This window comes from Pipra filicauda, unplaced genomic scaffold (genome assembly GCF_003945595.2).
Source record: "Pipra filicauda isolate LSUMZ 115617 unplaced genomic scaffold, ASM394559v2 scaffold24_size8852520_pilon, whole genome shotgun sequence".
Classification (NCBI taxonomy): Eukaryota; Metazoa; Chordata; class Aves; order Passeriformes; family Pipridae; genus Pipra; species Pipra filicauda.
Window position 1 is genome coordinate 272,393 of NW_024104365.1, and position 23,909 is coordinate 296,301.

Consider the following 23,909-nt stretch of genomic DNA (forward strand, 5'->3'; position numbering starts at 1 on the left):
AATTTTCACTCTGTTCATTTAATAGAAATGCTAGCTGCCACATATCAAGCACAAAATACATTCAAAATTGTAAGTTACTCTTTCACAGTGTTTACTTATAAAACATGACTTTTTTATTATTATTATTTTAGAAAGAGAAAACTCCTTTTTTGCATTTTTGGAGGAACATTTAAGTCAATCAGATTCTATCATGGCATATTTGAGTCTCAACTTGTACTTGATTAAAGCTTTATTAATCATTATTAGAGACTTCTTCATGCAAACAAAATAACATTTAACTCATTTAACTTATAACTGTCCATTAATTGACCAATAAGTGATTCATAGAACTGTTAAGTATGTAAGTGTAAACGGTAAGTATGCTGGGAATGAAGTTTCTCAATGCTAAGTTTTGTGGTTTTTTATTATATATATCTCACAACATGATGGATATAAAATTTTATTGCTTGTAAGAAATGAGTTTTCATTAATTATAATTCAATTACTTCTTGGTTTATGCAATACATTTTCAGAGGAAAAGGAAACCAAGCAAGTTTTCTTCTTGTCTATTTATACTGCCTGTAAGTAGTATGGGTTTATAACCCCTACATTCTCTTTCACATTTACACAAAGATTGGGTCGTAAATGTTTTAAAATCAAAAACCTTTATACACATAAAAAAAAAGTAACAGCTTTATTTTGGAAACAAATTTCTATCTGTGTTTCTGGGAAAGTAATATATTTTTCCATATTTTCATCAGAATAATAAATCCAATAATTTAATGTTAAATATTTTTCTCATGGGGTGTATGCTTCTTAAAGAAACCAAAACAAAAAATGAAAGACGGTTCTAGATTTGCATAGCTAATCTCGTGGGCTTCTGTGAGGGAGTGACTGCATCAGTGGACAAGGGAAGGACTGTGGATGTCATCTACCTGGACTTCTGTAAGGCCTTTGATACATAGTATTCTTTCTGCTAAATTGGAGAACTAAGGATTTGATGCATGTAGTATTTGGTGGGTAAGGAAACGACTGGTTTACTGCATCAAAGTTACTCAATGTTCAAATGAAGATCAGTAACAAGTGGTGTCCCTTAGGGATTTGTCAACCCTGGTATCTTTATCAAAAACTTACTGGGATGAACTGCAAGTTTGCAGATGACACCAAGATGACTGGTGCTGCTTATTCGCTTGAGGGGAGGGGAGGCACCCAGAAGAACCTTGACAAGTCTGAGAAATATGCCTGTGTGAACATCGATGAGGTTCAACCAGGCCAAGTGCAAGGCTCTGCATCTGGATTGGAGAAGTCCCTAGTATCAAAACAGTCTGAGAGGATGAGTGAACTGAAAGCAGTTTTACCAGGACCTGAGTATACTGGTGGATGAAAATTGATCATGTGCTGATAAAGTGTCCTTGCAGCCCAGAAAACCAATTATGTTCCATTTTGCGTCAAAAGCAGAGTGGCCACCAGGTCAAGGGACAGGATTCATCCCTGCTACTCTACCCTCTCTACCCTTGGGAGACCCCACCAGGAGCTCTGCGTTTAGCTCTAGGGTCCCCAGCACAAGAAAGATCTGTCAAAGAGGGTTCAGAGGAAAGCCACAAAAAATATCAGAGGGTTGGAACACTTTTCCTGTGAGGGCAGGCTGAGAGAATTGGGATCGTTCAGTTGGAAGAAGAAAAGGCTCCAAGGAGAATTTATTGTGGCCTTTCAGTACTTAAAGAGGGCTTATAGGAAATATGGGGACAGACCTTTTACTGGGGTATGTAGGAAGAATGGTTTTAAACTGAAAGAGGTGGTGAGATGCCGCGGTCCGAAATGGGGAAAGGATCACGTGACAGCACAAAGGGGTTCGAGCTAAGTAGAAGGCTGCTCCAAGCTATCACACTTTGTTCTTGTCAGGGACTCATTTATATAGGGTAGGATGAGGAAGGTTCCAGAACTGGGGGTGGAGACACACCATATATGGAAAAGGTAGGAGGGACTCAAGCCTTATTAGGGTAAAGGGGAGAAGAGATGCTCAAATAAGGGCATTTAGGGGAGGAACAATACCAATAAGGGGACACTGCAATGCAGCAAATTCTAGCCAATCAGAAAAGGAGAACGAAACACGAGGGAATAAACATGTTAAAACTCAGTAAAACTGGGGTACAAAGCTTTTCGAACCATGCATTAACAATTCTATTACTGTTCTTTAGTAAAGTTAGTTTATCCTGTCTGGAATAACAAGGTTTCAAGGCATCAGCAAATGTCCACGTGTCTCTGTCATCTTTCGTACACTTCTCACCGTCTCTGAAACTTCTCCCAGTCTTCTCTTGTGCCCACCACAGTGAGACACTTGAACAGGTTTCCCAGAGAAGTTGTGGATGCTCCATCATTGGAAGTATCCAAAGTCAGGGCTCAGGTCAAAGTCAGTTGGACAGGTCTCCAAACAATCTGATCTAGTGAAAGATGACCCTGCCCGTGGCAGGGAGGTTGGACTAGATGATCCTTAATGACAGAGGTTGACAGGGGGTCACCACTCCCTCACTCGTATCCTCTCAGAGTCGGGTCAGGGTTGTGCAAGCCCCAGGCTGGTGACAGAGATCATGCTGTGCACACTGTGAGGTCCAGTGGTGAAAAAGCAGTTTATTCAAAGCAGCAAAGGGTTTTTATGGGTTTTGGGAGAGGGCTTAGGAAGGGGACTGTGATTGGGTACAGGCTCAAGGGGAAGGGAGTGGTTTGGGGAGTCGGCTAGCCAACGGGGGAAACAGGAGGATCGAACTCCAATAGAAACCCAGGGATTGGGGAGAGACGGGTGAGAAGACCAATAGGGTTAAGACAGGGGTGGGGGCTGGCTCAGTAAAGAAGGCAATCATGACACTGTACAGGGAGACCTTGTGGGTGAGGGAATAACAGAGCTTTAAGGGGATACCGTACAATAAAACCACAAGTAACTACAAGTGTTTTTAGTTCGCCTAATTCTGGAGAGCTGCTGCAGTGATGGTTCTGTTCCTAAAGGTGTTCTTTCCACGACTGATAATTTGCGTGTTCTCCCACATTTTAAAGGTTATTTTCAACCCTAATCATCCTATAATTTGTACATCAAGGCTAGGCATTACAGAATAGGAGACTACATACGTCCCGGATGCTTAAACGCAGCTTTTCAGCCCTATAGCAAATAGAGACCTAGTCAATAAGTCAATGACCAAAGCTGATAATAATCAAAGGGTATAATTAAAAGAAATTAGAAGTTTGAGCTCCTACAGTGACTATTTTTCATTTGACCTTGTCTGAGAGTGTGTCACAAAGATGTAGGTATGCATGGCTTAAATGCAAATATACAAAGTTGGTGAGATGAATCTATCAGCTCCCCTAACCTTAGGCTTCTTCTGCCCAGTGTGAGTTGAGTACTGCTGGAAGGGTATTCATGCTGCCTTGAAATATGCACTTCTGTAAGAGCTGAATATCTGTATGCCTAATTAGAGAAATGGCATTGCCAGTGTTTTGGCTTCCTTATAATTTTCCCAAATTGAGTTCTAAATAAACCCAATTTTTGATATGAAAAAAGTAAATATTCTATTCCTATATTTATTTTTTGTTTTAATCCTTTATGTGTAGTTAGTTTGAAAACTAATATCAACAGTTTTTCTCTAATCAGGACGTTTCAACAAAATCTCATTTAAATAAAGATTCAGTTTTATCTTGTGGACAAGCTAGAAGGATTTCAAACAGAATAGACACAAAATATATGAAAAGATATCTGCCACACTTACAGCAATATTCTGTTTCCACTGAAACAAGATATGTGATAGAAGGCTACACTGATAAAAAAAAAAAGGAGGAAAATAGAGTAGAAATTGACTAAGAAAAGTAGGGAGATGATGGACCACATGTTACCCACAGGTCAAGAACTGTCAGATCAGTATTAGCAGATGAAATGAAGTACAGGCAGGCACGAAGCCGTCCCAGCAGCCACCAGTGCCAAAAGGCATCTCAGAAAGAAATCCACACTAACACTATGGCAGTTACTTTTTCCACTGACCTTGACAAAATACACTAAGCTGTTTGCACTGTCTGCCATAAGGGTATCATTTCAGAAAGACAGAAAGAATTACTTGTGACTCCCAGTATTGCAAATCAGACAGCAGGAATAATATTGAAAAGTTTCACTACATGATGACATTTAAAGACAGTAGTAAAATTGCTGTTCATCACATTGTCCCTTCAACTCCCCTTTGTGTCTTGTTAATACTGGGTGTGGGAGGAGGAAGAATAAGTTCCAAATTCACTACTACAAAAATATTGTTCTCTGATGAGAATGTTGTTAAGCCTGGACAAAATTCTGAATGTTAAAAACAATATAATATTGTTCCAAAGGAATTAGACCAGACTTTATAAACAAGACTCTGTTAGTACTTTTTAAATTTTTCGTCCAACCATCAAAGAACAATTGCTCAATTGACATTATGTCATTGCCCTATTTTCACATTTTCTGGCAGAGAATGTTGTTTCATATCAGCTATTAGTGCATAAAATAAAGATATTTTCAGATCCTGGGGAACAAATAATTAAGTTCAGTACACTTGCTCATATAATAAATAAAAAATGCAAATATCCATACTATCATGTAAATTATCTAATGTTGCTTTCCTATGGATTTCTTGATAATCAAAAGCAGAAAACAAGTGTTGTCCCATAGCTTATAGACTACATGGTCTTCAAAACATTACAGTAAAGTTATGGGGATTTGCCTACACATAGATTATTACAGCTCTGGGCATTGAATGTGCATGACTGTTGACTATTTAGAGAAGCGAGCCAATTACCACTTGGCAAAATACTTCTGAGACTAAAGTGAATGAGTAGCAATATTTTTATCTGACTTTAGATTTTCATTTAGGCAGATTCACCAAACTGTTTTTAGTGCTCTCCAAACCCTCCTTAAGTAGCATTCCAGAGACAGACTTTTTCCATTTCCACAGAATATTCTCTTATTTACTATCTTTCATATTTGCAGAACAAAACAAACAAACCAAATCCCCAACAACCAACAACCAACAAAAAACCTGCCCCCCCTCAGTAGCATTTCACCAACTATTGGAATATGCAGCTCAAATGCTTCCACAACATTCTTTCATAACCTTTCAATAATTCCAATTTTCCTAACAATTTTATTGCAGTTGATGTACAGGATTCAGAGTTATAAATCTTATCAAATTGTGAAAAGTGGGGCAAGTAAAAAAAAAGGCAATAAAAATATGAAAACTATTTTTCTTGGTGCATGCATGTTCTTCATCCGTGTATTCTTAGAGTTAATGGAAAAAGGACAAACTACATCAAACCAGTATAAACTGTAATATCTACCAATAATCCATTGCAATTTATGTCAAGATAAATATGTTCAGCCACAAATCAAAGTCACAATATTTTTTGCTAGTCTGGTCTATCAGCTATGGAAGATACATCTAATTCTCTAATATTATGAGACATTTGTCTCTAGAAGCATCAGTACTATTCCATTTCTTACATTATGTTTTCAAAACTTTGATCATGTCTTAGTGCAGAGCTGTCATCATAATATCTACAAAAATCATAAATTATTTACCTGTGGTTTTAAAAGTTCATTGTGTTGATAATACATCACAGAAACTTGATAGTTTTGCATAGAATTTTTAGAACAATTTTATAATATTTTGCAAGCTGGAGTTTTCATTCAATCTAAATGTTATGTCTGTATTTCAGCCTGAAGACAAATTGTAAAGCCATTAAAAAATAACTTCAGATGTTTTTGTAAAAGAAAAAAAAATAATGCAAAATGGAGAAGATTCAGTGGTTTTTCAAAACTCAATTTCCTCATTTTATTCCCAAATTTATATTTTCACAGTTAGCTTACTAAGTATTTATCTGTTTTGTTTCTGGAAAAATTTATGATGTTCCTCTACAATCAGATGCCAATTTAGGGTTGGCCAGGGCAAATAATTAAAAAAAAAATCTACTTTGCAAGGAAAATTTTTCAATGGTTTAATATTGGTTTCGTACTGAACCATTGAAAAATTTTGTGTTTTTATGGAAAAATCAGAATATCCTCATGGTTAAAGCAATGTGCTAAAGAGAAGCACAATTAGGCATTAGTAATGATCTAATTTTATCTGAATTTAGTTGGTCTCACTCTGAGCATGACTGTGTCCCTCTGAGAACTTAGCAGTGTATCTGTTTAACTAAGTATGTCTTGCAGTTTAGGAGGGATATATGTGTTACCACATTTCTCCTGCCCTCCCAAACTAGATACTTCTGAACATGGTCATAAGCTTAGCATTATATGTTTAAGGAACCTTAAGCCTCAGCAGAAAGATGGAATTTTAAGGTTAAGGTTAGATAAAGTGGGGAAAGAAACTCAGACACCAAAATTCTGACTCAAATAAAATTTACCTCTCTCCTCAGAATTTTTTCTACTGATTTTGGTAGAAATGTTTGTGTATGAGTAACATAATAAAGTATCCAGGCAATTTTTACAGCAAAGGAATTAATTCCATAGCAATTAGTTTCCTGCAGCATCATGTTCTTTGCTTTTATTGTTGACCCTTTTTTCATACTGTGTTCTGCACTTCATCTTTGGCAGACTGAGACACAAGTTCTTCATATAGTGTATAAACATTAATATTCAGCTTTGGACTCATGCATGAATAATACAAGAAAATTATAAAAGAAGCCCCTGGACATAGTTCAACAGATGCTGGAGAAAAAAAAGAATTTTTACCTCAAGAGAAAACTATTTTTTGCTAACAAAAGAAATCAGTGGAACTGAACACAGTTTTACAAATTTACCTATAAGCAAAGCCAGCTATCTGCATATTTTTTTCAAAGTTTGCAAAAAGGGAAAAAGGTGGGTAGGGAAGGGATCATTGTCTCATTCTGTTTCAAAGTGAACTCTTTACATAGTATAACTCAATTTCACCTTATTTCATCGTCTTTTCTTTTAAGTAAATACTTTTTGTCTCTAATTACATGCGGCATTTTCAGCACAGTGAATACTTCTCATGCTGATGATAGGAAGGCACAAGGAAGTTGACTCAGAATATGGAGGTAACAAGCTGTCAAAAATGATGCTGAATCACATGTTGGAGCCAGGGGTTACTTTCTTGCTCTGTGTTAAAAGAAAGAGAACTTCCTCTCTCCTTCTACCTCTGAAACAGAATAAAGGTTGAAAAAACATTTTGAAAAACAACATTGTGGGACCAACTGAGATTTTCGACTTTATGAAAAAATACTTATTGGTACTGTTCACTACTTTTTTTGCACTTGTGAAAATTTTGTCTTGTGTTTGAGAGCGTTGTTGAAAAGAAAGTAGAATTTCCAAATCCATTCTTCTCCTTTATTTCATGTGATACTAAATTTTATCCTACGGGTTATTTTTATTTTGTACATTTCCTTGTTTAAATGTATGACCAAAAATAAAAGATTGTTACAACGTAGAAAAAAAAGTGAGACATTCCTGAGACATTAAGGGAATCTACTTGCAGCAGCGAGTAGATATATAACCAAACTTAAAAAAATAGAGAAAAAAATGTTTTACGAGGGACTTGGAAGAAACTATGCAGAGAATACAAGCTACTGTACTAAGAAACATGACTAGAGTTCTACTATGAAAAAACACAGAAAGAAAACATGGTAGAAATATATTTTCAAACATTTCCAGAATAATGTGTTTGACACAGAAACTCTGATTTTTTTTTTCTATGTAAAACTTTATGTCTTTTAATAAATTTCTCTTCTAAAACTGTTTACCTCTGAAGTGGTCTTCAGTATTTTTTATCATATCCAAACAAGTTGGAGTTTTGTTGAAATAACAATAGCAATAGCAATAGCAATAAATAATAATGATTAAAAGAAAGTCTATGAAATGACTAAAAATTTATTTCTCTTGGTCAGCATAATAATGTTATCAAAGTACTATCAGTCTGAACTAAAACCTACCAGATAAGTGTTAGATGCTTGTTACAACCAATACAGTATGGATAAATATAAATAAAAATGTTTCCTACTATCATTATTTTTTTGCATCTACATAAATTAGGCCTGTTTTAAACAACAAAAATAATTATTCTAACTTAGAAAAGGGAACTTTTGAGGCAGCTGGAGATGGCTATACTGCATGCACTCATTTTTTTTCTCTATGGAACATTTTCGGGATTTTCTAAAGTTTCAAGCCTGTATTCTTACTTACTTACTAATAACTACTGTTTCTTTCAAAAATTTTCACCTTTCTCAAAAAGTTAATTTATTCTGACTTCCCACTCCCCCGCCCCACCGCCCACAACCCAAACTAAGACATAAACAGAGACACTAAAAAACTAACAATCTTAAAGTAACAGAATATGTTGGGAAAAAAATTTAAAAATAAATAAACTGTCATATTTTAAATAAAATTCTCTTTAGAATTATAATGTTGGATCAATATTTTTTTTTTAATTCAACAAAGCTATCATGAGGTTTATCATAATTTAGAGTAGATTTGAAACATTTCCCTGGCTTCTATTTAAATATATTTAATTTCATAGGCTATTTTACATGCTGCTTACTTATCTTCAGTTGTAGTTTAGGAAAACTATTTAAGTGTTAACTTACATCTAAAACAGATAAAGATTCAAATATTACTAATTTTTCTATATTATTATTTTGATCATGATATGCAGTTACTTCACTATCCTGTTTCAACATTTCCTAAATCGTTACTGAGTCATGCAAGCCATTCAAAAGTTTACCAGAGGTTAATGGGTTTGATAACAGCTTATGATAAGGAAGATTTTTGGTAAAAAACCTGCCACATTGAAAAGTTCAAAAGAATTTATTTCTTTCAAAATGAAAATTTCCCCATCTGAAATCTTGATGAAAAAGTCTCTAGTTTGAACAGTCCAGGAGATTTTTAGATTCCTAGGAGAAGGCAGACCCAAAGTCCTTGAAAAAGATTTGAAAAAGCATCCTGAAATCACAGTTACTAAAGTTTCCAGTTAAGGCTGGTTTTAATAATAAGTCAGAACAGCAAAATAGGTCTTTGATCCTGTTCTTTAAGAATGAGCCTTTTAGGATAACATAGACTTGTTACAAAGCCTCTCTTGCAAAACCAGATTTCTGAAACTGCCAAGCTAGTAATCTTGTTTTGAAAATGAGCTGGTCAACAGGCAGGTTTTGAGGGTCACTCGTGGGGAAGAAACAGTCCCTATAGCTTCCTATTTTATTTTAGGCAGTACAGTTAGATAATTAAAGTGCTGCAGTCATGCTGTATCACTCTAAGACATCTTGTTAGCAGTTCCATCTGAGAGATTACTGTCATTCTCATTTGGATGCTTTTCCTGTCTTCCTGCGGTATGGCCAGTCACACTCCCATTCTCATCTTGAGAAGATTGAAAACTTCTGCTTATTCCTTTCTTTCCTTGTGCATTGCTCTTGTATGGTGTTACAGGTTCTACTGTGATGTCCATTGTTTTTCTTCAAGCATCTTTCTTATAATACCCAGCAAAGTAATAATAAACCATAACTCTTCTACTAAAAGACTTGTTTAAAATTATATAGCTCCCTTTTATGATTTCATAACTTTGGCTATAAATGGAAAAGGGCATGTAAAAAGTGGTTCCACATGAAATACAGAACAAAGCTGCTAAAAGAATACCAACTTTATGTTCCATGAGTATTTATATTTGACAGTGAAACTTCAAAGTAAAAAAAGAAGTATAATACTATTTTGTTTAATTATTGTTTAATATTCCTATTCTTCTTTCTGGTTGTCAGTTTATTTTTTTGGGGAGGGGGGGTTGTGTTAGTGGGTTTTTTCATGTTTTCCACAGTCAACATTGAAGTATAAAAAAGTATAATGAAGGGAAACTGGAGAAACTAAGTGTGCCCTGGTAGCCAGGAGGGCCAACTGTGTCCTGGGGGGCATCAGGCAAAGCATCACCAGCTGATCGAGGGAGGGGATTGTCCTGCTCTGCTCTGCATTGATGCAGCCTCACTTTGAATATTGTGTGCAGTTTTGGGCGCCACAATATAAGAAAGATATTAAACTCTTAGATAGTGTCCAAGGGAGGGCAACAAAGATGGGAAAGAGTCTTGAGGGGAAGCCATGTGAGGAGCGGCTGAGGGCACTTGGTCTGTTCAACCTGAAGAGGAGATTGAAGAGAGACTTCATTGCAGTTACAACTTCGTCGTGAGGGGAAGAGGGGGGGCAGGCACTGATCTCTTGTCTGCAGTGACCAGTGACAGGACCCAAGGGAATGGCTTGAAGTTGGGTAAGAGAAGGTTTAGGTTGGATATGAGAAAGGGGTTCTTCACCCAGAGGGTGGTTGGGCACTGGAACAGGCTCCCCAGGGAAGTGGTCCCAGCACCAAGCATGACAGATTTCAAGAAGCATCTGGACAATACTTTTGGGCACATAGCAAGGCTCTTGGGGATAGTCCTGTGCAGGGCCAGGAGTTGGACTTGAAGATCCTTGTGGATCCCTTCCAACTCATAATAATCTGTGATTCTGTGAAAACCTTTTAACAAAACATAATATTATCATTTTTCTAGAGATAATTGAAAATTTGGATATAGCTGTTCATTTACTCAGAAAATATATTTTTGAAACTTTTGCTCATTTTAACTTCACTTTTAAAAGAACCTTCAAATCAGATATTTCAAGTACCTTTAAAATGCTAATTAATTGAGTTAATAAAAATACTTCAAGGTAAACTCTTTGAACCATTAATAAGGAGGCTACAACAATTTTTCAGAATTCTAGTGGCAGCAAAGGAACAAATAGAATCAACGACTTTGCAGTTGATTTCCATACCTAAGAAAAATATACAGATAGGAGAATAAGTGGGAGAAGAAAGGAGTTCACAGGGGAGAATCAGAGAATGAAGACTAAATTTAGTCAAATGTACTAAACAGTTGACTAAATACAAGGAAAGGACTTGATGATAAATAATAGAAAATTGTAAAAGATATTGGACAAAAGTTCCATCAGTACTTTGGTGTAACAATTTCTATAGCAGATTATTTTAGAACGGATTACTCTTTGTTGTAGCAGTTGTGTAAAACAGCTTTTGGTATTAAAATTAAGAAAAATATATGACTCTTGACTAATTTTAAATGGCTTCAGACATTGAAACCTGCAGAGAACAAAAGTATAAACTGTTTAGTATGGGAAAACAACTTTTGATTTTCTTCCTGAATGTGCAATTTTCCTCTAAAGACTATGAGATTTTACTATAAAAAATTAGAAAGTGTGGGTAGAAAATTGCTAAAAATATTGTATGCTAAGCAACAAACCAAAATGAATTGAATGTGGTTAGTTTGCTTTGTATCAGGCTTAATTTCAGGTAAACCTTACTACGCTGAGATTACTTTTAAAACAACAACAGTAATCAGTTCGAAGAACTAATGCCCTATTCTGTTTTGGAAGAACAGAAATGGCTTTCAGTGATGTAAATGCAAAGTTTTCATTAAGTTAAGAACTTGGAATTTGCTCAGAGATATATTAAACCGAGGACCACATTAATCCATGTATATTTCTACAAAGGACACTTGAATTGTATGGTTACAGAACAAGCAAGGTACTACAGCAGGAAGCACTTTTGACATTCTCCTTTGCAACCCTCTAATTAAAGAGTCAAACCTGTTAGATCATAAGACTTAAAAAACTGTAGAAGAAGCATGACTTTAATCTCTGTTAGGTCACTTGTACATTGACATAGAGGAATTCTCAGTCAGAACCCTGGAAGCACTCACCAAGGGTTCTTCATGTTTCTAATATAGGAAGAGGAAAACAATTTTTGGCAGCTTTCAATTATAATCTAATTTTATATCTTTTTAATAAATGCAATTACTGCAGAATTGAACTAATGTCACAGGATTTTGCCCACCATATTTTACAATCCTACTCTGTTCAGGAGACTAATACATACTAAGTGGCATCTATAAAGCAATTGAGGAATTAATACGTATTACAAAAAATTATCTAATAGGACTTGTTATTGAAAAGTCAACAAACACCAGATAAAGACAATAATAGCAATACAAAGGAAACACTAGACGCTTACCAGTACCATGTTTGATAGTAAATGTAATCACAAAATTGCTATATTTCTTGCTGTATTTAACTGATATTACTGTATTTCTCTGGGTGGAAGCAGTTGTCTGTTTCTTTCACTCACTAGTATCTGGTAATTTCCTAAATTAAAATTAAACTCTTTTCTCTAATTATGAAAAAAACTTTGTAAGAAAAATCTAATACATTACCTCTGTTGAGGGAACATTTTGCAAATAAGACTAAAATTAAGAATATGAAATCTTGTAAATCATTAGGGGAAAAACAAAGAAACAAACAAAAAGAATCAGAAACCCGAAATAATTTTATTGATAGAGTGCTCATAAATATTGACAATACTTTTTGCATCTAGGTTTACACTTTTGGAAATTTCTTGAGGGATCATATATATGCATAAAAAAAGAATGTTGTAGTGTTGTATAATTTATTCCATGATCTGTGGGTCTGTATCATTTTTGTTTGAAACAGTATTGTGATTTTGACATGAATCCTGCCATCCTTGGTTATCACTTCAGTCTAGTCCACAGAGCACATTAGACTCCATTTAGAGAAAACTAAGCCAGAAGGTCCACGCTAAGTATTCACCAAGCCCAGTGCCCAGGGAGAAAGGAGCTGAACAGTTTTGACCAACATTCACAGCAAGGAAAGTCAGGTCAGAGCAGCAGACTAAAATGACTCTGAAATAAACGCCCTGAACTGCACATAGTGCATATGAGGACCATGAGCACCAACTGCTGACATCAAGTTAAATAAAGAAAGAGCAGTATATCTAACTTGGTTATACTATTCTTGTTACCCATTACCCCTTTTTTTCAGAGGTTACTCAGTTGTTTCTCCATTGCAGTAAATTCCATCATAACAACATGCCGTCTGATGCACCGTTGACCTCACTGATTCTAAAAAAATTCAGTCATTAAAATACCATAACGGAGATTACGAACATATTGGCTCTGGTTTTCTTTCTTTTCAGAACTCCCTGTGCTGGTAAGGACAGAGTCAAAAGCCTTGTGGTAAAAGAGACCTTTATAACTGGAGTTTAAAAAATATGGTCTCAATCTGTCAAACGTATCTAAACAGAACTAAAACTAGTCAACTCAACTTGCCACCTCCCACAAGTCCAGCTTTTTTATGTATCTGTCACTGCAAGTAAGACTTTATTTCTGAGCCACACACTGATTTATGCAACTCTGTAAAGTACATGTTAATATTATGAATATACAGAATAATATGTTCTACTAAAGAATTTCCATTTAAAAACAATTTTTAATATTTTAAGTACTTTGAGTAATGTGTTTAAGACCTAATTTCCAAAATCTTATTTTAAATTTATTTTCGTCAGTCTGACCCATGCTGTATACAGCAATAGGTCATTTACTATGTTAAAGACCAGGATTCCCCATGAGAAGAAGTTCTTTCAACTTTACAAACAAGAAGAATGAATCAGGATCCACATCTAAAGGTTCCTTGAGAAGCTTTATATTAATACAAACATTTTTTAAAAAATCTGATTGTGTAAATAAGTTTTTATGTGAGATGCAAGTAACCTTAAGGAAAGGTTGCATTTGGAATTCAGACTTCTCAATCATTCTACAAGTAATGATTAAGTCACCATGTGGCATATTACTGATTTTTCCACAGAAGAAAAAAAAATATCCAGCAACTTCCTCAGAACTACAGCCTTTCTTAAAAGTTTCTTCAGAATAGAACCTGTATTTCTTGAAGTGCAAATAACACATGATATGCAAATCAGATCTCCAGAATGACTTAGAGGATGATGAATGCTTTTCCTAAGAATTTCTAACCATGGGCTTGTTTAACTCTTAACAGACAACTTAACCTGCTTCTGCTTTCTTTTTTTTTCTTTTTCTTTTTCTCTTTTTTTTTTTCCTCATAACAGTAACAAAGAAGGAACATCTGCATACAGAATTCATTGTCATGAGGATAACACTTATCATCACCAGAAGTATATACGTACCAATGATGCTTTATTACAGTATTAGTATGCACCACTGTCCAGCAGTGTATATAATGTGCATACAATAGGACACAATCCGTAATGAAAACCTTTAAAAGTTTGACTAACATTTCTTATTTTACTGAAACTGGCCTTTAATTAGCAGGTACCGTTCTACATGACAGAAAGATATCTGCATTAGAAAACTGAGATCCATCTATGAGATTAACCTTCAAAACGGTAGAAAGCAGCACAAGGTGCTGTAAGAAAATAGGTCTGCAAGATAGGTTTCTGCATGATTTTTCAGTAGTTTTGAGCAGAACTAAGAGCACTTTCATACAAGCAATTTTAATTTTTATGGTGATTATGTTAAAGTTACTGCTTCTAGTATACTCTATTTAAAATTTATGTCTTTCTTTGTTTTCACAGATTGATTCTCTGTCTTTTTCTTGTTAACGAAACAAAACTATTGGTTAAATTTGATTAAATCTATTCAAACCAGATGCCACTGCCAAACCACACAGGTCTCAACATCTAACTAGACAAGAATAAATCTTTCCTTACAAACTGAAAGCAAAAAATCCATATCATATTATAAATTTCATAACAATATGACAAACAAGGGAAAAGTGAAGGATAGTAAAGGAAATTCATCAGTCCTGAAGTTCAGACAACTGCAACATGTAGAGTATTACATCCTTCCAAAATTAATGAGAACCTGCTGTAAAAAAATTTGCATGAATCTGCATATTAATTTTCTATTTGATTTCTTTCTAAATGTATCAGCACACAGTACTGTGGTTGCTTTATAAAACATTTTAAAATAACTCGTAAGTATGATTTAATCCCTTATTTAGGTATGTCTCAGTTCAATTCCACAGTTTAAATTACACCACTATTTTAAGGTCTGATTTTTTTTTTCATTTATAATGCACCCATTTTAAATTACTGAAGATTTAGATTTTAACCCTATTCATAGTTTTGAATCTTCCCTTAAAGTTCTGGTGCCTGATAGAATTGAGAGTGGTTTAACACTTCTACTTGTTTGATTAAGGCCAGCCTGGTGTAAGAATTGATTTTATTTAGAACTGTGTGTGAAATTATTATACCATTGCTACAATGTTACTATGAAGGTACTAAAATATAACTGCAATGGCTCAATAAAATGACAATAACAGCCACAACTGAAAGGGTCACTTATGCCACAGTCGCAACTTTATTCTTTATGCCACGATATCAGAAGACAGTGGTCAGTATTAGAACCATAACATGAAAACTTTGCCACCCAATAATTGGATTCCATCTACGACCAATTCCAGCCACATCACTTAATGTCATGCCAAATAACCAACAGAATATCTGACTCTGGATTTTTCAGAGGTAGGATTTCTAGGTGACTAAAGCCTAGCACTTTATAACATTAAACTGGAGATCATTCATATTATATCATTAGTGGTAGCTTTAAAACCTATGTCTAATGAAATGGCTTGCTTTTTTCATTTTTGCTACCCCTTTTGTAGACTAAAAATTCATTGTTCTGTGCTCTGAACTGTTTTTCCAACCCCATTTATTTATTGATCTTCTCCGCTGCAAAATCAAGCTTGTTAACTGTGTGCTCTGGAAGAGTGTTGACACTTTTATAAAAGCATCTGCCTTGATTTCGTGTCCTTCCTCAGGGATCTACACTGTCCTTTTCCAACGCTGTTTTCAGAACATTTCAACATGAGGTGTCTAGGACTTTGAACCTGTCTTTTCATTGATTTGATTTCATTTGCTTTTTTCACTGTATTAATTAAAAATTCTATCAAATGGATTCAGGTTCAGCATTTTTTAACTCTACTACCTGTACAGGTGTTCTATGTAAAGTGTTAGGAGGCTATACTACACAAAAGATCAAAATGTCCTTTGAGAACCTACTCCATCCATTGATTTGTTTTGCACTGAAAATTAAAAATATACACAAAGACCTTTTTAACCCTCCTTTATAAATGTTCTTTTGTAACAGGCATTGAGTAACTGGATTGAATAATATTGAAAACTGATTATAAGTAAAGATCACATTTTCTACAGGGGTCAGCAGCTAGAAACTCCCAGATTTATCAGAGCAAGCTCAGAAAGTTGATAATTTTTGAAAGTGTTTCTATTTTCTTATTATCATCCATGTTATAAAAAAATAAAAAATAACTTCTTATTTCTGAGGTCTGTGTATGTATTTTAACTTCATTTTCTCTCTGGAATTGAAATCCAATTCTTTATTCAGCATTCTGCCTCATGTCCTAAATACCATCTTTAGTACTTGCATTTTTACAAGATGGAAATATTGTGCAAGAATTCAACCTTTTTACTTTAGAAATGTACAGATCACCCTTTACAAAATCCTTATCTGTACTCCACTCTAATTCAGAAATGCATCGTCTTCTATACAAATCAAATATTATTCACATAGTATGTATTGTTCATGTAGTAAGTATTTTTATTACTTAGTTGAGCATGTGCAAATCATCCTGTTACTCCTTTTGTATCTACCAAATTCCCACATTACTTATAAAAGAGTATCTTGTCTGGATACACCTTGTCAGCTTGCAGAAAAATGAAATAACAGTTCCCTGCAGAGATGGCTTTGTGAGTTGTGAGTGTTTTTGATATTCTGCAGGAAAATAAGTGGCACTGTTGTACTTGAAGTACAGTTCATGCTGTGTTGATTTAGCAGATTAGTACCTAGCTCTTGCCTTGCAAGGGAGTTTCCATTTTGATTGAGTATTATAGGATGAAAATTTTATTGTAAAGATAAATCTTACCTGTGAGGGAATAAACCTTACTTCTGTCGTTTGTGTGTTCTTGGAACATAATGATCCTGTTCATGCTTTTGAGCTCATTCTTCATTTCAGATGAATGAGGAGGGACTGCAGGTTTTCTAGATATCCCATTATGTATTTCTTATTTTTTTTTATCTTGCTTGCTTCTTCTTCATGTCTAGTAATAGAGGAGATTGCACATTCACATTAACATGCATCTACACATCTACTTTGTACATAATTGTTGAATCCTTTCCAAGTAAAGGATAAAAAAAAGACACTTTTAGGCTATAAGTATTCATCTGACATATTTTATAACTCTACTTTACAGTGAGATTATCATAGTTCTCTATGATTACTAAGAAAAAAATATTAACCTGATCTAATGAAGGATAAATATAGAATAAATCAAAACGTTTTCATTTTTGAGTAAGCAGAGATGTAGGAATAATTTAAAGCCCAAACAGAGGATCCTAGGCTGAACTTAGTGACATAGATGTAGTTGTGTGTTGAAAATGGAACAGTGAGGGAATGTAGGAAAAATAAGTCAAAAAATGTTACTAATTATGAAGCAGACTGTTATTGCAAAATTTTGGGAAATGTTATGTATTTACATTTCTGCATAGCAAGCATTTCCACACCATGAAAGGCAATTGCATTGGTCACATTTTTCACAATGCAATGAAGCATGCAGATAAACATCTGCCCTGTGATAGAGCAGTACAGAATATTAATGGGGTTAATGACTTGTTTTCTTTAAAAAAAATTCCAGAAGACAAACTGTGTTAAGTGCAAACGGTGACAGTAAACTCTGTTCTCATCTGTGTTTTATTTCTAGAAGCAAACCGTCATTAAATTCCTTTTTATACATGTATGTATATATATATATATATGTTGCCATGTTTTAGGGGTTTTTTTGCTGTTTTGTTGCAAAAGAAAGTTTAAGAGACTTTAAGTCATGCCCTACCAAACAAAAAAAAATAAAAATTATTTTATACCACTTCCCTTTTATCCCTCTGTTTCTGTCTGTCAGTCTCAGTGGGGATAACTTTTTATTACAGAAATGCAAGTGCCTACAGCAACTTCTAAGTTCTGAACTCAAAGCAATGAGAGTTATTATCATATTTAACTCCATACATCAACATCACTGAAAGACAAAAATCTGTCTAAAATTCTCACTTTTCCTTAAAAAAGAAAAGCCCCCAAAATTAAGAAAATAGGAGTTTCATCATTTGGGTTGAAAGAGGAAGAGAGGAAGACATGAGGGATTATAATTAATTAGTAGAAACTTTTAAAAGCAATTTAAAACAAAATTTCTAATGTAAACCAGATGCTCAGTTTGAACTATAAAATTTTGTCAGTGATTTTGGCATAAAAAATTAAGATATACACGTACATAGTCAGAGTAATACAACCTCAGAAGTAGATTCACACATGTTGAAGGTAGTTGCAGTAGGATTCCATCTTTTAGACTTCTATAGTGATTTTATGTCTAAGCTAACTTCCTTTGACTTTGTAGTCCATACAGAAAAACAAATATATTTTGTATTCAATTTTGTGGATTTTTTGTTAAAAAAAAAATCTATTAAGTTGAGAATATTGCAGACATGATCTTTTCATTGGCAGCAAAGAGAACATAGAATGACACACATACACATAGATTTAAGATGTCTGCTCAGATTACTCCTGTCTCTGGAACTTAACTAGCCCAGACTTTCAATATTATCAATGGATTTATAGAAATTCAACAAAAATATGTTTTTATTATGTGATTTTCGTAAAATCTCAGAAAGGGATGACATTATTCAGTAACTCTAAACAGTACCTTACAGTGCTCATAACCACATATCATGGTAGATGTCGGTGAGTGGAACTCCCATTCCTTCACTGCTTCACCATTCTTCTTCATCCCGTCCATGACATCACCTTCACCATTTTAATGCCATTAAAATTGAGAGGGCTTCATTCGCATATTGGAGAGAAGGACTTAAATGACAAGCTACAACTTACAGATGTTATAATTCACTGATTCTAAATTGTTTGTCTTTTATATTTTTTTTTCCTCAGGCAAATAAAGGAGAAAAATATTTGTTGCACAGGTCTTTTTTTTTTTTTTTTAATCAAAAGCCGGAAATTTCAAAACTAGACAATTGGTCCTTGGTATTTTATACTTGAAATTCATCCAGTATATCATCAAACAATATGATAATTGTGAAATACCTTGACATGAACTTATAACTGCCTTCTGAATATTAACAGGATTACTTCAGACTGTACCACTACTTCCTAACAATAGCACTTGAGGCTAACATCAGAGTTCACTTCAAAAAGAGAAAAGTGAGAAATGAATCTATAGTTAATTTGGGATCTTCTAAGCCAATAAAAATAAAATGTTGACCCAAATACAAAATTCCGGCTATATGTACATCCTATTTTTTGAGTACTAAATATTTTTTACATCATGATAGCTAAGTAGTTTCAAAGAAAGTGTACACTGAAAATGCTACTCGATGAAAACTTTCTGTCATGAACACTAAAATTGTTAGATTACTTACATATGCATTATTCCTACAGAAAACTTTTGACTAAAACCTTCAACAAAAGCAACATCAAAAGATGTTTCCTTTTGGTAACAGCAGACTACAGTTTTTTGCACCATTTATTTTCAGTCATGCACATAACATGAATGAAGGATCAGGACCAAATCTACACAGGCTAGCCTCACATCCATGTAAATTATTTTCTTTACAAAATACACAAACAGTTTATTATACAGCATTTTTATAATTGAATTTTCTTTTAGTTTTTTTTTTAATGTTTCAGTACCAGAGTCAATTCTTTCAGTGGGTCCCTGTCTATATTGCCTACTGTCTTTGTTTTTCACATATTTTTACTCCTAGCCTTCCTTGTGCTCTGCAGAAGAACAATACTGCCTCTTCCTCTCTCTTTGCCTTTTGATATATTAATATTGAAACTGCCAAAACCTCTACTTTGGTTTGTCAGAATGCAGTAAGTGTTTGGTGTATATAACCATGATCTACTTAGTCCTATTCCAATCAGAATACCTTAATGAAATGTATGATTATATTTTCCATTCAAATCATCTTTATCCCATGACAAAGAGTGTGATTTTTTAAAAAATCTTTTGGTCCACAATTACAATGCCCAACTCTAGTCAGTAGTAGTGGCACAGGGTGCCTTCTAGAGGGCACTCCTTGCTTTCTTACCTATTCAATGGAGAAAAACAATTTTTTCCAGAGAGAAATTAAGAGCACCTGTATTAGCCTCTGTCTCTTGATGATTCATAGGAAAAGGCTGTCATTTCCTCTTTTTCTATTAACCTTATTAACTACCTTCATTAAAGAACTTCAAATACATAGTCTAAGTATGATCTATAAAAGCAAGGAAATGTACTTCAATCCTCCTCACTGAGAATGCCCCCAGTCTTGTGTATTTGTAGGAATTAAAGCAGCTTCTTGCACGAGGGGAAAAAAAGAAAAAGAAAAATGTGACTAATACTAGAGCTAGTGAAGGTTCCTTATATAGCTGGCTGTCTGGCTCCCTGCTTCATGATTATCTGTAATTGGAATGCCAAAATTTCATTCAAACTGCAGTTGCTCTTGTTATTATTTATCTCAAGTATCCTGGACAAGAAGATTATTCTTTTTAACTATGACAAAACATAAGGAATACTTTCCTAGTAGCTTCTTAACAGCATCAGCCCTCTACATGGACAGACATGACAAATCTGTGGAATTTTGCTTCTGCAGTCAAGACATACCAACACTCAGGATAACTATGTATCATGTATTCTTCCTTAGATTTTCCCTTTCCATCTCATAAAGTTGACTTAATTGAGTCCATGGAGATTCTTTAAATGCAGGGTAGTGTCCAGGTGATATAATGTCTATATAAAATCTGTGTCTTTATACAACTATATCTTGCCATATCCATTTGAAACTCACCATAAGGGACATGCCAGTGACACACTGTAGGAGTCCCACATGGGGACTGGTATCAGTAGATGCTGTATACCTATTGTACAGCACTGCTGTGCAGGATTTATGAATGGGATGAAATAAATTTGAGAAAGAAAAACACAAATGTCATCTAAGTTTATTGAGAGAAAGGAAATAGAAGAAGAGGCAGTACTGAATAAACCTCAAGGAAAAAAATCAATTAAAAACATGATTTTGTAATGAATTAGTGGATTTAATGAGATCCTGTAGTTGCCATCCTGTAAATTTTATTATTCATTTTTAGAGAATATTTGCAGTTGCCATCCTGTAAATTTTATTATTCATTTTTAGAGAATATTTGCAACAAAAGATTGACAGCTTCCATTTTGCCATATGAAACCTCTTCAAAAGCCATGTTTTACCTACCAGGACCTTATCCTAGACACTCCTTGAGCAAATATTCCATTTTAACTTCACAATTGCCTATACATGAGAAACTCCTTAGCATTTTCTGTGAGGTCAGAGAGTGATAAGGCATTGTAGTCTGTGAAATATGCCCTAGACCAAACTTTTTGACAGGAAAAGGTGCTTTTTTAACGATTTGAGTTTGTAATTCTAAATTTCTATAAATATCATGAAAAAGTAGTTGTATAACATAAACACAGCACAGAAAGTTTTTAAGCACAGCCACAACCTTATCAGCAAGATTCCTACAGCAGCAAATGTGAAATTCAATTTTGCACAAAGGGACAATCACACAGGCAGCAATTTTATTGTATGAAAGAAGAAAGCATTTAGAGAATATATTTAGTTTGCTAAGATAAGAAGTCTCACATAAACTGCACCACTTCCTTTTGCAAAAATCTCTAGTGTGCCATTCTACTTAAAAAGGAACTGAGTTAAACAATTTGACTCTGCTCATTGAGGCACTAGAAGATACATGTGGATGTTAAACTGTACCCGAACAATTAAGGTAGAAAATGTGCAGATGTGACAGGCCTTCAGATTTTTCTCTCATAGCTTTTCCAGTCAGAAAATGTTGGTCTGTTTCTGGCAGTAAGTACAGTATGTTACTCTGCAGCAGTAATTGCTTACTAAAGGTTTGTGTGGTTTCTGCTGTTTAGCCAAGCTCAGAATCATAGTCAATTCATTACAGGGTGTATGTCAGTCCAGTGATGTGGAAAACTATGCTACTGACATGAAAGGGTCAGATAATAGATAAAATCTAGAAGGATATGGGCTGTGAAATCTGAATGAGAAGAGAATCTTGGTCTCTTGAGAAATGACAAAACAGGCACTGACGTTAGTGTTTCATCCTCTGATCTGGCCACAGCAGATGGCACTGGCAGTAGTTTTAGAGAAATGAGACTCATAAAGAGTAATTTTCAAGGGAGTTGCTTAAGAAATACTGAGAAACCACTCTATAAGTAATAAAGTACAGTTTAATTGCTTGACACTGTTGTGGACAGATTCAGACTCTCTTGTACATTTCAGATCTAGATCTAGCCGAGAAATATTGGGGGCAGTACTAAAGGAAATTAAGTTATTAATTCGGTGAAGTGTTTTGTCTGTTTGCCTCAATTAAGTTTCCTCATAATTTTTGCTGTCTAACACAACATACAGGAAGTAAACATTAGATCAATCTTTTCAATTAAATAAAAAGGAAGATTTGCCTGGATGTCAACATTGTATAAATTCCACCACAATATTATGGAGATTTTGATGGTCTATCTTCAAATATACACTTCTGTGCTTTCACTGTTCATTTTCTTAATGAAAGAATGGGATGAGGGATAGTAACTACTGAAGTAAATCTGCACGTAGTGAAAATTTTAGATTTGGTGACATAAATCAGAACTCAGGCACAACTGAAAGAAGCAGGTCCTAGATTTTTTGTGGGTTTGTATCTACATTTGCACAGGCAAATCCACCATTTCTCAAATAAAACCTCCCCTCATTTAGATATCAACATAGTGCTGACTTTCTGATGGCCCTCTGAATTTTCCACCTTATCTTTCCTTAAGAAAAGCTGTACAAGCAATAAACTAAGTCATCTTACTCTGATCAGAACACAGGCTTTCTGCTGCTGTGTTGATGTGTAGATGCAGTAGTCACCTACTGTTGAGGAAATAGCCTTTTCTTCTAGCAGCCATTGCAGACAGTCTGACAAATCTTATCAGAATCAGTGAAAAGTCTATCCATAGTAGGCAGAGATATTTGGTTCCTGTCACTGCACAGACTGGAGAGAAAGGGCTATCCATAAGGGGAATAAGAGTGTAAAGAGCTGTTACTGTGAGGAACGGTAATTGCAGCTTGGGTGGTACACAACTTAGATCCTATCTTCAAGGATTCTCAGATATAATGTATAGTGCTGTAAATACAACTGTGTCTTTACACAGATAAAGTATCCAGGAACTGGGTTAGGAAGCATAATATCCTGTGTGCCGCAGCTGCAAGGTAGCATTCAAAATTTTGAAAAAAAAAAGACAAAGACTTTCAAGATTTACATGCAGATTCTGCAGACTTTATTTTATATGGTTCATGGACCCTTGTTGAAAATACACTCACTGGATCATTTAAAGTCTTTTAACCATTAAAATTAAGTTTATATAAACCCTATGACTTGTTTTCTTTGATAATGAATTCTATGTGATATGAGAGAGAATTTCTCATTTTTTCTCAGCTTTCTTCACATTCTTTTTCAATCTGTTGGATCATGTAAAATGGAAAAAAATTTTACATTTTAAAGAAAAAAGAATCACAGTATCTTTTTGGTGGTTGCTCTTTTCATTTTTTTCAGTCAGCACTTGCCACAGTTGAATCATGTCAAATGCAAAAACTGAAGTTCCCATAGTAACATTGACATATCCGGGAGAGACAATAAAGCCTTTGGAGTACCTTATAGTACTGTTTATTTCATTTATGTCATTAGTTTTGCTCTTCATTTTAATCTAGTTTTAGTATTCTTACACTATTTCTCCTCTGAGTTATATTAGTTGCTATGAAACTGCAATTGTAGATAAGGATGAAACATGTTGGTACCCAGAAGCATTATACAAAATCAGTTTGCCTGAAATCTGAAATGTGTACTTTGGAATGTGAACTATCTCTGAAAAACAAAATAAAAATGTAAAAAAAAACTTAAAAAAAGAATC